Here is a 5,721-nt window from a genome sequence, read left to right on the forward strand (position 1 = left end):
CGGTCTAATATCACAATTATCAAAATTGGAAAAAGAAGAACAAATGAGGCCTAAGGTCAGCAGAAGGAGGGACACAATAAAGATCAGAGAAAATATAAATAAAATTGAGAAGAATAAAATTAGCAAAATTCAATGAAACCAAGAGCTGGTTCTTTGAGAAAACAAACAAAATAGAGAAACCTCTAGCCAGACTTACTAAGAGGAAAACAGAGTCAATAGAAATCAACAGAATCAGAAACGAGAAAGGAAAAATCATGACGGACCCCACAGAAATACAAAGAATTATTAGAGACTACTATGAAAACCTATATGCTAACAAGCTGGGAAACCTAGAAGAAATGGGCACCTTCCTAGAGCAGAAATGAATAGTTCAAAAATTCATATGAAAACGTCAAAGACCGCAAATAGCTAAAGCAATCCTTAGAAGGAAGAATAAAGTGGGGGTGATCTCACTCCCCAACTTCAAGTTCTACTACAAAGCCACAGTAATCAAGACAATTTGGTACTGGCACAAGAACAGAGCCACAGAACAATGGAACAGAATAGAGACTCCAAACATTAACCCAAACATATATGGTCAATTAATATTCGATAAAGGGGCCATGGACATACAATGGGAAATGACTGTCTCTTCAACAGATGTTGCTGGCAAAACTGGACAGCTATGTGTAAGAGAATGAAACTGGGTCACTGTCTAGCCCCATACACAAAAGTAAATTCGAAATGGATCAAAAACTTGAATGTAAGTCATGTAACCATAAAACTCTTAGAAAAAAACATAGGCAAAAATCTCTTAGATATAAACATGAGTGACTTCATCTTGAACATATCTCCCCGGGCAAGGGCAACAAATGCAAAAATGAACAAATGGGTCTATATCAGGCTGAAAAGCTTCTGTACAGCAAAGGACACTATCAATAGAACAAAAAGGCATCCTACAGTATGGGAGAATATATTCGAAAATGACATATCTGATAAAGGGTTGACTTCCAAAATATATAAAGCACTCACACACCTCAACAAACAAAAAGCAAATAACCCAATTAAAAAATGGGCAGAGGAACTGAAAAGACAGTTCTCTAAAGAAGAAATTCAGGTGGCCAACAGAGACATGAAAAGATGCTCCACATCTCTTGTCATCAGAGACATGCAAATTAAAAACTCAATGAGATATCATCTCACACAGGTAAGGATGGCTACCATCCAAAAGACAAACAACAACAAATGTTGGAGAGGTTGTGGAGAAAGGGGAACCCTCCTACATTGCTGGTGGGAATGTAAATTAGTTCAACCGTTGTGGAAAGCAATATGGAGGTTCCTCAAAATGCTCAAAATAGAAATACCATTGGACCCAGGAATTCCACTTCTAGGAATTTACCCTAAGAATACAACACTGCAGTTTGAAAAAGACAGATGCACCCCTATGTTTATCACAACACTATTTACAATAGCCTAGATATGGAAGCATCCTAAATGTATATCAGTAGATGAATGGATAAAGAGGATGTGGTATATATACGCAATGGAATATTACTCAGCCATAAGAAAAAAACAAATCCTACCTTTTCCAACAACATGGATGGAGGTAGAGGGTATTATGCTCAGTGAAATAAGCCAGGGGGAGAAAGACAAGTACCATATGATTTCACTCATATGTTGAGTATAACAACAAAAGAAAACTGAAGGAACAAAACAGCAGTAGAAGCACAGAACCCAAGAATGGACTAATAGTTACCAAAGGGAAAGGGAGTGGGGAGGATGGGTGGGAAGGGAGGGATAAGGGCGGGATGAAAAGAAAGGGGGCATTACGGTTAGCATGTATAGTGTTGGGGGGCACAGGGAGGGCTGTGCAACACAGAGAAGACAAGTAGTGATTTTACAGCGTCTTACTATGTTGAAGGACAGTGACTGTTAAGGGGGATGTGGTGGGTACTTGGTGAAGAGGGGAGCCTAGTATAATGTCCTTCATGTAGTTTTAGATTAATGATACCATAAACCCCCTCTAGAAACAGACCTTACTGAATAGGGACAAGTGACTTGCCTGATATGTAATTCACTTATGGGGATAAAAGTGTCCACCAATGTTAGGAAAATAATGCACGAATGAAATGAGAATTTCAACCAACAGTTACTAAGTAGAAGACATTATCAAATAGAATCACATAAATGCAGAATAAGATTTCAAAAATTCAAAACAAATTCAAGAGCATATGGGATAAACTAGAAAAATACTCAATGAAATTGAAGATAGGTCAATGCAATTCATCCTTTTAGATGATCAAAAAGAATAAAGAATGAAAAAAGTGAAGGTAACTTAAGGGACTTAGGGAAACCATCAAACAAACACATCAATATTTACATTCTAGAAGTCTCAGAAAGTGAAGAGAAAGTAAAATGGATGAAAGCTTATTTCAGTAAGTAATGGTTGGAAATATCCCCGACCTGGAGTAAAAACAGACATCCAGAGCTAGGAATCTCAGAGTACTCCAAATAATGTAAATCCAAGAAGAACCATACCACAATGTATTATAAATAAAATATAGTAATATAAAAACAAGGCATCTTAAAACAGAAAGACAAAAACAACTTGTTATGTACAAGAGTACCTGTGGAAGACTATCAGTAAATTTACCAGCAGAAATTTTCCAGGCCTAGGAAGGTGACACAATATATTCAATGTGGTGCTAAATACCTGCCATCCAAGAACATTATTATTACCTGGATAAGCTGTCCTTCATAGTTGAAGGAGAGGTAGAGAGTTTTCCAGACAAGGAATTCTAAAGATTTCATTATAAGTAGACTGGTTTTGAAAGACATTCTAAATGGACTTCTTCACATAGAAGTGAAAACTTGCCAATTAGTAATAGGAACCATATGAAAATGTAACTCTCACTGGAAAGGTTAAACTAGTTAACTTCAGATACACCAATGTTATTGCAGTTGTATGTCCCTTATAAATCTAGTATCAAAAATGAAAGACAAAAGTAGAAACACAACTGTAATCATAAAAATCTGTTAGTGGATACAGAAGATAAAAAAAGATGTAGGTTTTTCCATCAAAAACATAAACTATCAAGCCAGAAGGGTAACACTGTAGTTTTAGTATGTGTTAGAGCTCAAGTTGTTTTCAGCTTCTATTTGACTGTTTTAACTATAATAGATGTTTTATATAAGCCTCATGATAACAAAGAGTCAAAATCTCTAGTAAATACACAAAGAAAAAAGAATTTAAGCGTACCCGTAGAGTAAGTCACCAAGGAAGAGAGCAACAAGAGAAGAAAGGAGCCAAATGATTACAAAATAGCCCGAAAACAATGAAAAAAATGACAATTGCAAGTCCACACCTCTCAATAATACTTTAAATGTAACAGGACTTTCTTCAGTGAAACACATTGAATGTATGAATATATGGAAAAACAAAGCCCAACTGTGTGCTGCTTATTAAAGACTCATTACAGTTTTGGAATCACACATACACTGGAGGTGATGGGATGAAAAAAAGAAACTGCATGTGAATGGAGACCAAAATAACCAGAGGTAGCTATAATTACATCAGAATAAATAGACTTTTAGGCAGAGATTGAGAAGAGGCAAAGAAGTTTATTATATAATAATAGTAAAGTGGTCAATCCAACAGGAGAATATAAGATTTTAAGTATTTATGTCTCCTATAGAGGAGCACCTAGATACAGAAGATAAGTCTTAACAGAGATGAAGGGAGAGCTAGACAGCAATACAATAAGAGCAGAGAGCTTCATTACCTCACTTTCTACAATGGATCGATCATCCAGATGGACTGCCAGCAATGAAACACAGGACTTAAATCACATGTTAGGACAAATGGACTTAATAGATATTTACAGACATTTCATCTAAAGGAAGCAGCATAGACATTGTTCTAGAGTCATTTGGAAGCTTCTCCAGGATAGATCATATGTTAGGGCACAAGACAGATCTTAATCTATCTTTAAGAAGATTGAAATCATATCAAGCATCATTTCCAACCACAATGGTAAGAAAGTAGGATTCAAGTAAATAAAGAAAATTGGAAGATTCATAATATGTAGAGATTAAGCAGGAAGCTATTGAACACCAGGATGTCAGAGAAGTATAAAAAGAGATACAAAGTAATATCCTAGTTGAATGAAATGGAAATACAACATACCAAAGTTTATGGGATGCAGCAAAGCAGTTCCAGCAGGAAATTCATAATGATGAATACCTGCATTAAGAAGAAAGGTCATTCAAACAACCTAACATTAAGAGAAGACAAGTAGTGATTCTACACCATTTTGCTATGCTGATGGACAGTGACTGTAAAGGCGTCTTCTTGGGGGGACCTGGTATAGGGGAGAGCCTAGTAAACATAATATTCTTCATGTAATTGTAGATTAATGATAACAAGAAAAAGGAATGAAAAGGGGGATTACGCCCTGATAGGATAAAACTAACTGTAAATCAATGATTAAAGCATGCTTTAAATATCCTTAATTTTGATCATTTAAAGGGTGTCATATGATCAGATATGGAAGTACATTTTTTTCATAATATTCCATTCTCTTAAAAAAAAAGCAGTTCCTGTGTAGTGATCTCCAATAAGTTCTTCACAATGATATAAAGGGCATATCGAAGTGTGGGCAAAGGGTTTGTTTGTGTTTATACAGAGTATCAAAGCTTAATTTGGCTACCCAGAAAATGAATTAAGATACGATATGAAGAAGAACTTCCAACATCAACATTCTCTGGAAGAGTCATTCCAGAAGATGAACATCAAAAACTTCAATGAAGATTCCGGCACTGCTGCAGTTGTAGCTGCATTCATCCCACCGGTTCCTGGACTTGCTATTGGAATGAAGAAGGAGATATCTAAGCTGGCCTGTCCATACAGTAAAATTACAAATTTGACTGGATCTATACTGTCAGAACTCAACCAAGAATTAGGAGAAGTGCAAGTTGCAGTGCTCCAAAATCTTGCGACTACAGACCATCTACTGTTAGAAGAACATATGGGATGTGAACAGTTCCCAGGAATGTGTTGTTTTAATTTGCCTGATTTTTCTCAAACTATTGAAATTCAGTTAGACAATATCCATCATATCATTGGTAAGTTTTCACAAATGCCTAGGTGTGCCTAACTGGTTTTCTTCGTTTCACTGGAGATGCCTGGTAATTGTATGTCTGCTTTGGTTATGTAGCTGTATTCCTATTATGTTAATGTATGTGTGCAATTTAATAAGTAGTTTAAAACCTATACATGCTCATGTTACTCTACAAAAAGATATGTCAAAGAAATAATCAATCTTCCCATGTTTTCTTCTGCCTGCTACTTCTATAGCTTTTCTTCTTCCTTCCTAATTACAACCCTTAAGTAGAATTCGTGCCTCATAATGAAATTCCTGAGTATCATAATTCTTCCAAGTGGTAAACATACCTCAAGACAAATGCTGGGCATAAAAGCCACAGGGCATAAATCTGAAAAGGAGTAAAAAGCTAGCCTTTTCAAACAATATTGCTTCTCTCTCACTTACCAACTTTACATTTCCCTGTATGGCCCTGGAAGATGACTGGTTAGCCAGAGACGGGTAAGATTCCTCAAGGGAGGAACAACCTAAGACAGGCACAGTCACAGGGGTCCATCAGGTGAAAAATTGGCGATCAACAGAGGTGAGGCTTAGAACCTCACGCCCCCTGTTTTGAGAGAAATCTTCTGCATCCGTGGAT

The sequence above is a fragment of the Manis javanica genome, chromosome 11 (genome assembly GCF_040802235.1).
Source record: "Manis javanica isolate MJ-LG chromosome 11, MJ_LKY, whole genome shotgun sequence".
In the NCBI taxonomy this organism is placed as follows: domain Eukaryota; kingdom Metazoa; phylum Chordata; class Mammalia; order Pholidota; family Manidae; genus Manis; species Manis javanica.